Source organism: Bidens hawaiensis, unplaced genomic scaffold (assembly GCF_021521415.1).
Source record: "Bidens hawaiensis isolate Kalapana, Puna unplaced genomic scaffold, B.hawaiensis_p1.1 tig00003544_1, whole genome shotgun sequence".
NCBI lineage: Eukaryota > Viridiplantae > Streptophyta > Magnoliopsida > Asterales > Asteraceae > Bidens > Bidens hawaiensis.
Genome location: NW_027491202.1, coordinates 1,867,519 through 1,880,276, shown reverse-complemented (window position 1 = coordinate 1,880,276; position 12,758 = coordinate 1,867,519).

Here is a 12,758-nt window from a genome sequence, read left to right as displayed (position 1 = left end):
AGTAGTGAATCGGTTGGCCACCCCTGGATTCTTAATTCTTTTGTAAGTGTCAGGGTTTTGGAGTAGGTGGGTGATACTAATGGTTGGTAGATCTTGCAATTCTCTGTTGAATATTATCTATAAGAACCTTGCATACTACAAAAATCTATCCTTCTCAGCCTTGTTCAACTTTGATACCAGACCATTAAAGATCATTTTTGAAAAATTAAACGGCAGATCATACATAATCCCTACAGTGGCATTTGCTAGATCATGACTCATCAAAGTCCATGATCCTTTTCTAGGATCAAACCCCTGTATCACATGATGAATGAGGAAACTGTACATCATTGGAAACATCCCCTTTTGAATATGTCCATCATGCACAGTTCCCTGATAACCCATTGTTTCTTCAAATATTCTCATCATGTGTGCAGTTTTGAAGTCTATATGGTTATGATCATCATCATTTAACCTCAAACATCTTCTAATCATCCCTTCTGTCACATGTATTTCCTGACCAGCAACGGATGATTCAATTCTTTTCCCATTGATGTCTTTTACAAGTTCTGCTGATCTCCAGAAATCAAGTGAGTGATTTCTGTAGATGACAGGATTTTCAGTAAGAGCAAAGTTGACATTTGATCGAGCCATCCATCTGATCATTGGTTCCACAGGTTCATTGTCAGGTGTGACTTGCAGAAGTGCACACATATTATGTTTCTTTTCAAAGAAATACTTTGGCTGTTCTTCTTCTGCCATATCTGAAACACATAAACAGAGTATTAGCATATTCAACGTGAAATTAGTCATAAAGTTCAGTACTTTAGATAATTTCAAGGTATAAAAATAAAGAAAGAAAGAAATCTTCATGAACCTGTTCTTCGACAAATTAATAACCTAAACACATAAACAGAGTATTAGTAATCAAGAAAATAATCAAATCCCATTATATTCTATTCGTGATCGGAAAACACACTATTAATGCTTACCGAGTCGGAATTAGAGGGTTGATAAAAGTTAGGGTTAGAAATAATAGAATGTGAAAAGTCGGTTTGGATTTCTTTGGGAGTAAGGATTTGCCGTGGAAGGAGAGAGAGGGAAATAATGTTGAAAAATTTGCCTAACTCCCACTTATATACTTTTTGAAAGTGAGTTTTAAATGCTTTTTGTCATTTTGTGAATTATTAGCTGTCAAACAGTAACATTATCCACTTGATATATTAAAAACGCTTAATTTCATTTAAGTTCATAAGACCTTACTCGAAAGATTAATATATCCAAAGTCTACTCGGTATACTTCCACTTACAAACCTTACCCGGTCAAACTTTGCTTGGAAAATTTTCATTTTTGAATATACAAAGTTTGCCCGAATTCGTCTATTTATAAACCTTGCTCGATCAAGCAAATTAATTTAAAGTTAAGACATAATGAAGAAAGCTTACCCGAAATACTAGATTTCTTGAGAAATTAATCACAAGGCAAATAATCAAGTATAATCATCAAATAAACATCCTTACTAGGAATCAATTAAGACACCCATATAGAATTCGTCTATTTATAAACCTTGCTCGATCAAGCAAATTAATTTAAAGTTAAGACATAATGAAGAAAGCTTACCCGAAATACTAGATTTCTTGAGAAATTAATCACAAGGCAAATAATCAAGTATAATCATCAAATAAACATCCTTACTAGGAATCAATTAAGACACCCATATAGATTTCTCAATTTCAAATTAAAACTTATCTAGCATAAACCCTAATAAAAAAATCATAATCAATTTTATCATACTAAATACCATATTCAATCAAGTATACTTGAAAACATAGTGTGCCCGAGCGACCATTCAAGAAAATAGTGTGCCCAAACACCTTCTAATACAAAGTATACCCGAATAACCTTCATATAGTACAAAGTGTGCCCGGAAAAGGATTTCTAGCAAACAGTGTACTTGGAAAGTTAAGTTTTGAAATTACCAAGTATATTGAAGGAACAAAAGTGTACCCGAAATATAAAGTGTACCCGGAAAACAAAGTTTGCCTGAAAACACTTGTAATTTCAAAGAAATCATACACACACATATCACAGAGCATGCTCGGAATGAAATTAAAACACATAAACATTTAAGTGTGCTATACTCTAAAATTTCATAGAGCTTGCCCGAAAATCCTATGTTAACACTAAGATTACTAGGATAAACACATTCAATCATCAGGTATGCCCTTACCCGAGGGATTTCAACATGTCAAACCATACCCTAAAAATGACAAACTTAAATAGTAATATCTAAGCGTGCCCGGAAAGATTAACAAACCTTTCCTAACAACATATTCACACAAATTACAAAGCTTACTCGGTGTACTAACTTAAGTTCACAAAGTTTGCTTGGAATAACAATCAGCATATAATATTCATAGCTTGCCCGAAACAAGAATTTCTTGTTAAAAGCTAGCTATAACAACACATAATCATCTCAAGACTTCAAGCTTGCAAGGGAAATGAGTACAACAGTGTACTCTACCCGAAAAGTGTAAACACTTCAAAGAATGCCCGAAAATCATAAAGATAGTCAAAAATGACTAAGCTTACTCAGAAAGTTTAAAAAAAATATCAAACCTTACCCGAAACAACATAATCAACTGTTTTGTACCCGGAAAGGTTGTAAATCATTAAACCTTACCCGAATATACATATTCAAACAGTTTTTGCCCGGGAAGGTTATAAGGCATCAAACCTTACCCGAACTTACATATTCAACCTATTTTAGGCAAAATGCAACACTTTTTGACTTAAACCACATTGTCAAAATATATTTTTCTTTTCAGATCATAGTTTAAGAGCAAATGGTCCATTTAGAGATCAAATTTCAGTTATATTTCTCGTCAAAACAGTTTCTTTCATTTTCTGAAAGATCTCAAGAATGGGATCATATTGACTAAGTAGCTATCTCAATACTTCACTCTCAGCATTATTATGACAACATAGATAGGTTAACAGCAGGTATAAACTTAGCATGAATTTCATTTCTTTGGTGATATGATTTAGGTTCAATTTAAGCATAATGCATTAATGGTCAACACTGTGCTATGATGCCTCATATCTCTTCTAAAAGCTTATTTGGCTTTCCCCAGATCACCCCAATTTGACTCCAACCTCCTGTATTTGGTCAAAATTGTTTTTGTATGACAGAACTTATTGTATTTTTGTATTTATATATTCAAACATATATAGAGGTTCAACGTTGGACTTACAGTTAGCAACATGCCTTTCATTCAAGATGAGACAGATTTTGTCAACATCTTTGTAGTTCTTGTTGTAACCCTCTTGTTTGATAAAATATTTAAAACACTTATCAACTTTTGGTTGATTTATTCATTCTTCCCCTTGTTTTTGATAATTTCTCAAATTTTCTTAAAGTATGTTCCTTTTCATATTTAAAGATGTTTCATTTTTGGTTGACCAAATAACAATAGGCTCGTGTATGACTGGGTAATCACTTTTCTGCCTATCATTCGGAGAGATTTATCTTGAGACATACAAAGACAACTATGTATCTCTACATAAAGATTAGCATATTCATTATGTTTATATCACCTTAGATTTTACATCATCATGGGAAAGCAACCATACATGTTAATGACTATACTAAGGTCTTTTTAGCCTATTAATTCCATATGATCAGCTAAGTAGTCAATGTACTATCATTTCCCACTAATCACAGTTTAATATTCAGTCACCCCAATATCTTTTCATTGTCAGGTTAATGGCTATCCTGTTTGACCACAAGTGATTATCAGGACCAAACATACATGTGAATATATGTCATTTCAAAGTCAGAGCTATTGACATAGTTTTAAGTGAATGAATAAGAAACAAGTTATAATTGCCCCAAATGCATTCAGTTTTCAGGTCAATGGCTATCCTTTGAATCTATAGAGATTTAAGGACCAAACATACATGTGAATGTCCTTCCAACTGGGCAAATGATATAATTTTCAGCAAAAATAACTACTTGAGTCTTTTCTTTAAAAATCCTTCTTTTAAGCTTCTTCAAAGCTTGAACTGAATAATCTTATCATATCTCTACACCATTAATCAACTTGCTCATGTTTTGACCAACATAAAGTATTTATGCAAAATTCATTATAAAATTCATTGAATCACTTAATTTTGACATAAAACACATTTTGACATAAACAGTTGCATCACATAAGCAAATCTTAATCATTCTTAACATCATCAAGAAAACAAACTGTACTAAAATTCAATGTCTATCCTATCTTAACAACATCAGAAGATCATATAAAGAACATATTCAAGTAACCATAAATATGTGATTACTCATGACATCAGAAAAGCATTCAGTTTCACCCAAACAGATCAAACTACTTATCATAACATCATATCAGTTAACTTGATAGTCAAAAAATTATCATCAATTTCAACCAAATTGCACAGATATTTACTTAAGTACCTATCAGTTAACTTCAAACCAGTGACATATTCAAAACATATTCAATCAACATTCAGTTAAAACATATTCAAAACATATTCAATCAACATAATCAAGCATATTCAAAACATATTCAATTAATATTCATGAGGTGTAAGCTCTGTCAAGATAATCAGTTAGCACAGAGAGACACACAACCAGGCACACATCCTTAATCAGATTTCATCAGAGTTGATCATTCCCAGGGCTTTCAGAAGAAAGTTGAACCTGGTTCTATCAAGTGATTTGGTGAATAGGTCAGCCAAATTGTCACTTGTATCAACCCTTTGCATTTCAATCAAACCTTTTTCACTGCAGTCTCTGATGAAATGATGTCTGATTTCAATGTGCTTAGTTTTGGAATGTTGAATTGGATTTTAAACAGTAAAATATGCAGCATTATTGTCAATAAGAATAGGGGTGTTCAAGAAATTCAAACCATAGTCCAGCATCTGATTTTGAATCCATAGAACTTGTGCATAGCAGGCAGATGCAGCAACATATTCAGCTTCTACAGTAGAAATTGAAACTGTAGTCTGCTTTTTACATTGCCATGACACTAGCCTTTCACCCAAAAATTGACATCCTCCTGAGGTTGAATTTCTGCTCATGTTGCAGCCATCATAATCACTGTCTGTATATGCAATCAGATCAAAAGCTTGGTTCTTTGGATACCAAATCCCTGAGTCTGGTCTTCCCTTCAAATATCTGAATATTCTTTTAACAGCATTCATGTGGGAGACTTTTGGACTTGATTGGAATCTTGCACACACACATACAGCAAACATGATATCTGGTCTTGTTGCAGTCAGATACATCAGAGATCCAATTTTGGTTCTATATTCATGTTCATATATAGGCTCCCCCTTTTCATCTGCAATCATCTTTTATTTGGTGTCCATTGGAGTCGAAGCAGTCTTGTACTCTTGACAGTTGAACTTGTTCAATATGTACTGCACATATTTGTTTTGATGAATGAAAATCCCCTCTGCCTTCTGTTGAACTTGCAATCCTAGAAAGAAGTTCATTTCTCCAATAGAACTCATGCTGTATTTGGACTTCATTACCCCTTCAAACTCCATACACATTTGTTCATTTGTAGATCCAAAGATGATGTCATCCACATACACTTGTAACAGAAGCAAGTCTGATCCCTTTCTTTTATAGAAGAGTGTCTTGTCAATTGCTCCTCTTTTGAAACCATTTTCAAGAAGATGATTTGACAGCTCATCATACCATGCTCTAGGAGCCTGATGCAATCCAAAAAGGGCTTTGTTTAACTTATATATCCTATTTGGATACATTGGATCCTCAAAACCTGGAGGTTGTGTAACATACACCTCTTCATCAATCTTTCCATTTAGAAATGCAGACTTAACATCAAGCTGGAACACTCTAATGTTCTTTGAGGCAGCATATGAAAGAAAAAATCCTGATAGCTTCAAGTCTTGCAACTGGTGCAAAGACTTCCTCAAAGTCTATTCCTTCTTCTTGAAGACATCCCAGTGCTACAAGTCTAGCTTTATTCTTAATCACCAAACCCCTTTCATCCCTTTTGTTTCTAAAAACCCATTTGGTTCCAATTGCATATCTGTCAAATGGCTTATCAACAAGATCCCACACATGCAGGTCTCTAAATTGTGTCAATTCCTCTTGCATTGCTTCCACCCAACTATTATCTTTTAATGCTTGTGCTATGTTCTTTGGTTCTATTTGGGACAGAAAACAAGAGTAAAGACAAATGTTTGCAATTTCGGAATGACTTCTTGTAACTCTTTCATGCAAATCACCAATGATGTTTTCAGACGGATGATTCTTTTCCACATAAGGAGTTTGTACAATCATATCTGTAGACAAATTTGTGTCAAGATTTGTTTCATTGAACTCTGGTTCTTCAATGATTAAATCAACTTCTGCATCATGAAATTCTGGTGCTTCATCATTATGTTGTCCTGAAGTAGATGCACCATTGTTTTCTAAGTTCAATCTTTGAAATAGATCTTGAAATCTTGCTGTAGATGCAACTTCTTCTTCACTTGCTTGGTTGCTTGTGTCACCCTCATTCTGAATTTGATCATCCTGTACATCTTGATTGTCTTGATTGTTCTCAGTATAATCATGTTCAACATTGTGATTGTTTTCTTGATTAGGTTCACCAATATCACATGAGTAGTTCTTCACAAAAGTATATTCCTTTTCCTTTTCAGCAACCTTCTTCCGTAATTCTTCCAAGTCTAATGACTTCTTCTTTTGCTCTTCAATTTCACTGTTCTTGTAGAAAGATTCATCAAAGTCTTCAGGATAAATCTTGAAAGACCTTATTAACTTCTCATGATCAAACAACCATGCTGCACCATCAACTGTATTGAATTGATTCTCATTAAAGATGATGTCAGATGATTCTATAACACTCAAGTGATCTTTCACATAAACTCTGTAGGCTTTTAAGTGTGTAGAATATCCCACAAAGAAACAATCCAGGGACTTTGTTTGAAACTTGTTCAAATAGTCTCTTGTGTTCAGTAGAAAACATTTGCATCCAAAGGGCTTGAAAAACTTAATGTAAGGCTTTCTGTTGTGAAATATTTCATATGGAGTTGTGTTATGCCTTTTGTTTACAAGTACCCTGTTCTGAACATAGCAGGCTGTATTTATGGCTTCAGCCCAAAAAGTGACAGGCAGATTAGCATCTGCTAACATGGTTCTTGCAGCTTCAATCAAAGTTCTATTTCTTCTTTCTGCAACACCATTGTGTTCAGGAGTTCTAGGAGCTGAGAATTGTTGTTGTATTCCTTTTGCTTCACAGAATTCTTGCATAACTCCATTCTTGAACTCAGTTCCATTGTCACTTCTCATCATCTTGACTGTCTTATTCAACTTGTTCTCAATCATTGTTACACAACCTTTAATCAACTCTGCAGTCTCATCCTTGGTACTTAGGAAATAAACCCAAGTGTATCTTGAATAGTCATCAATGATCACCAGACAATATCTTTTCTTCCCAATACTTGGTACACTCACAGGACCAAAGAGATCCATGTGAAGTAATTCAAGTACTTGATCAATTGAATTGATGAGTTTTGACTTATGAGTAGATTTGTGTTGTTTTCCCTTTTGACATGAATAACAATGATCTTCCAACTTGAATTCTCTTGTAGGTAAGCCTATGACATGCTCACCTTTGACAAGTCTATTCATGTTCTTCAAGTTCACATGACACTGTTTCTTATGCCACAATTTTGACTCATTTTCAGTGGCATTGGAAACAAAACATGCACCTCCTCTTGAAATAGCTTCTTTCATATTCAATTCATACAAGTTACCATTTCTTGGTGCCATCATTATAATCATTTCAGGTGGAATTACAAACTCAGGTTTTAAAATAAAACAGTGTGAATCATCAAAATTGACTTTGTAACCCTTATCACACATTTGTGATATACTCAGCAGATTGTACTGAAGACCTTCAACATGAAATACATTATCAAATGAGACTTTCCCATTTGTTAAAATTCCTTTTCCAACAATCTTTCCACCATTTTCATCACTCCCAAAAGCTACTGGACCTTCATACTTCTCTTCATAATTGACAAGAGATCTCTTGTCACAAGTCATGTGCCTAGAACAACCACTATCCATATACCATATGTCATTTAGAGGAGTGGACTGTTCCTGCACATACAAAGAAAATTTAATTAGTTGAGTGATAAAGTACAAGCCTTATCAACTTGCAGCTCATCAGATTCAGTTTCAGACACAGCTTGGTAAGTGAGTGTTGTTGGTTTAGGATCTTCATGAGTCAATTCTAAGTTGTCTGAATTATCGGTTTCATAACCACACTCTCTTGGAGTTTTAACAAGTGAGGTTGGACACTGGTATTCAGCTGAGTCAGTGGCATACTCCTTTATCACATAGTCCTTCTTCTCAGAGTAGTCTCTCACATCAGCAAATTGCTCAACCTTACTCTCAGTCTTAGGTTTCCAAAGGAAACCATGTGGGTCATATCCATGTCTTAATAGAAACTTTTCATCACCAGTGAGTTCTGTTGGTTTATTTCTAGAATGTGCATCTTTTCTTCTTGTCTTCTCACTACTTGATGATCCTTGAGAACCATCAGATTTGACTGATTGAGTATCTTGTTTGATTCTCAAAGACTGATAGTTCTTTTTGGTCAATTTCTCGTGCTTCTTAGGAGATTTACTTCTTCTTGCTAGTTCAGCCACTTTCTTCTCAATCCTTGTGTCACACCCGGCCCTGAACGGAGGAAACAGCCGGGCGCGCGCGAGTGGGGATTGATAATTAAGCACGGGCCATTGCAAACATTCAAAGTAAGATTTTCATTGCGCATGAAATGTTTAATACAAATACATTACATTGTTTAAAGATTACATAAAAACATCCAAGTATAAAAACTGTTGAAGATTTCCACGCCATATCCCCTTTGTGTGGCGGGAACAACCGCGCGCATCGAAGGGATAGAACTAAAATCTTCCAAAAAGCTAGTTTTAGATGTTCAGCGTGAGGTGCTCTAGGTGTGACTCCATGCGCTACCTAGTTATCTCCTGAAAGACACGTAAAACATTTGAATCAGTATAAACTGAGTGAGTTCACAAGTTTTAGTAACTTGATAAATCGTATTGCATCATAGTCTTGATAAAAATCATTCTAAAACATAATTCTGATAGCATCATTGAAACACATGCTTAGTAAAACATAGTTCTGATAATGTTTCCTTTGATAAATCCGTCCCGCGGGTTACGCGCGAACATTTCTGAGAACCGTGCTCGTCTGTGTAAGTGGGGCTGCCACTACGAGCGAATAATACCGTCCCGCGGGTTACGCGCGGACGTTTCTGAGAACCGTGCTCGTCTGTGTAAGTGGCGCTGCCACTATGAGCGAATAATACCGTCCCGCGGGTTACGCGCGGACGTTGTGCCGGAAAACAAGGCGCTCGTCTGCGTAAGAGGAGCGACCTCTACGAGCGGGCTCAATCCCATAGTACTGCCCCGTGACATGCTAGGCACTCGTCTGTGTAAGAGGTGCGACCCCTACTAGTGGGCGGATCAAACCAGCAGTCCCTACCCTTAGAGTTCCAATGGTAAAGTGATCACTTACTCGAATCTGGTGCACTAACATCGAAAACCATAGATAACCGCTTGCATTGCTCATCATAAAACATAATTTAAACACATAATCGCTTGCATAGCTTGTAAGTATACCATGATAAAACATTATTTCAGTACGTGTCCCTCGCCCCGAAAACAGTTTAAAAATAGTGAAAACAGTGAAAATAGGGGCTGTGAGACTCACCTGTGGTTCTTGTTAAGGGATTAATCGAGATTCGGGTTTTCTTGGTGTTGGCCTCGGAATTGAAGGTCTAGAATACGATTAAATAACAAGTATATATATTAAGATCAAGAAATAGGAGAATATAAGGGTTGGAAAGTAGATCTCAGGGTTATAATCTCGGCTTACCTAGTAACAGGAACGGAATTGAAAATCAAACGGATGCTTGGACGATGATTAGTGCAATTTGCAGTTTTAAGAGAGAAGTTTGAAGTGTGTTTGGGTGATAATTTGGGTTACATATTTATAGGCAAGATTTAGGGAACACAATCCCTTGCTTTAGGGGGTTGTAATCTTTTCATATCTAGGTGTAATGATGATAAAGTATGGAAATTATTATTATTTATTTAAAAGTGGAGGAGTGGATAAAAGATTCTGATTTGATTTGGACAGGACATGCAGGTCTGTGGTTGGTGAGAGTAGGGTGGCTGACAGTTGACTTTTCATGTTACAGTATGCTTTTTCAGGTGCTTTTGTCAGTGTACAGTTAAAAAGTAGAAATCTCTGAAACACGCAACTGTTTCCTTTTTGGGCGGGAATAATCCCCTTATATCTGGAGATTAGGCTAAGTGTTCTGCGCGTATAGCTTTGTGCGCATAGCTTTCTGCGTGAAGGACATTTCTTTGCTGCGGGTAGGTACGTAACCTTCTCACAGTCAGGGACATTGAGTTTCATTTGTAGATTCTCCAGGTGGTCTTGGTATTTCAACATAGTGATCAGTTATGTTGAAGTCAATTCCATCTTGGAGCTTCAGACAAACTAACCCTCAATGTTCCCGCCATGCGGGGAGGTTAGTTCTCTTTCCGCACGCGCATAAACGATTTAGGATGCACCCGCCTTAGCATCATGCGGGACGGTCAACCCATCAGACAACATAAAGTTAAGTTACATGAAAACATAAAGCCAAAACATTCGCGCATGGCGCACATAACATATGCCCACGCTGGTTCTTACATCGCGCGCTCGCGCAGGGCGTACATAACAATTGCCCGCGCTGATTCTAACATAGCGCGCTCGCGCAGGGCGCACATAACGTGCCCGCGCTGATTCTAACATAGCGCGCTCGCGCAGGGCGCACATAACGTGCCCGCGCTGATTCTAACATAGCGCGCTCGCGCAGGGCGCACATAACGTGCCCGCGCTGATTCTAATATAGCGCGCTCGCGCAGGGCGCACATAACGTGCCCGCGCTGATTCTAATTTAGCGCGCATAAAATTCACAATCACCTAATTATTAGGTTGATTACTTAGTTTATAGGGTTGGGAGATTACCGGGTGTCACATTTTCCCCCTGTTAAGAGAATTTCGTCCCGAAATTTAGGAGACGTCGCTGGCAGAAGCCATGCTCTGAAAGAGGTGTGGGTATTTCTTGCGTATTTGATCTTCTCTTTCCCAAGTGAATTCAGGCCCACGCCTTGAGTTCCATTGAACCTTTACTAACTTGATTCTGCTTCTGCGTAACTTTTGTTCTTTCCAATCGGTTACTGCTATAGGTTCTTCTACGAGGTGCAGTTGTTTGTCGATGTGAATCTCTTCCAATGGTAAAATCAACGTTTCGTCAGATAAACACTTTTTGAGGTTGGACACATGAAACGTATCATGAACTCCACTGAGTTCGGCGGGTAAACGGAGTTTATAAGCAACCGGACCGATCCTTTCCAGGATCTCGAATGGTCCAATGTAGCGCGGATTCAACTTTCCTCGCTTGCCGAAACGGGGGACTCCTTTCCATGGAGAGACTTTCAAAAGTATTCTATCCCCTACTTGAAACTCCAACGGTTTCCTTCGCACATCTGCGTAGCTCTTCTGTCTGTCGCGCGCTGTCTTAAGGCGATCCCGTATCTGAAAAATCTTGTCTGTTGTTTCTTGGATCAATTCTGGACCAGTCATTTGCTTGTCACCCACTTCAGCCCAGCACAGTGGGGATCTACACTTGCGCCCATACAAAGCTTCAAACGGCGCAGCCTTGAGGCTTGTGTGATAACTGTTGTTGTAAGAAAATTCAACCAATGGGAGATGAGTATCCCAGCTACCTCCGAAATCGATTGCGCACGCGCGCAGCATATCTTCCAATGTCTGGATTGTTCGCTCGCTTTGTCCATCCGTTTGGGGATGATATGCCGTACTCATGTCAAGACGAGTACCTAAAGCCCCTTGTAACGATCTCCAAAACCTTGAGGTGAACCGACTATCTCTATCAGAAATGATGGACACTGGGACTCCATGTTTTGAAACTACTTCTCGAATATACAATCGGGCTAACTTTTCCATCTTATCGGTTTCCTTGATCGGCAGGAAGTGCGCTGACTTAGTTAGCCGATCTACAATAACCCAGATCGTGTCGTAACCCCCAGGTGTCCTTGGCAGTTTGGTGATGAAGTCCATAGAGATTTGTTCCCACTTCCACATGGGAATTTCTGGCTGCTGAAGTAACCCCGACGGCTTCTGGTATTCAGCCTTTACCTTCGAACACGTCAGGCACTTACTGACATACGTCGCGATGGCGCCTTTAAGATTGGGCCACCAATACAGCACTTTAACATCTTGGTACATCTTGTCTGCGCCCGGATGTACGGAATACCGCGTCTTGTGAGCTTCGTTTAATACTTGCTCGCGCAATCCTCCCTTGAGAGGGACCCATATGCGGTTAGCAAAATATCGAGTGTCGTTTTCTTTGATCTCCAAATTCTTAATCATACCCCCAAGGGATTCGTTTTTAACAAACTCTGGTTTCAAGGCTTTTTGCTGAGCGTCTCTGATGCGGGTAGAGAGATCTGCGCGAATGGTCAACCTTAGAGCCTTGACTCGTAGCGTTTTTATTCGCTCCTTCCTACTTAGCGCGTCTGCTACCACGTTCGCCTTTCCAGGGTGGTACTTAATTTCACAATCATAATCATTCAACAACTCCATCCATCTTCGTTGCCTCATGTTTAAATC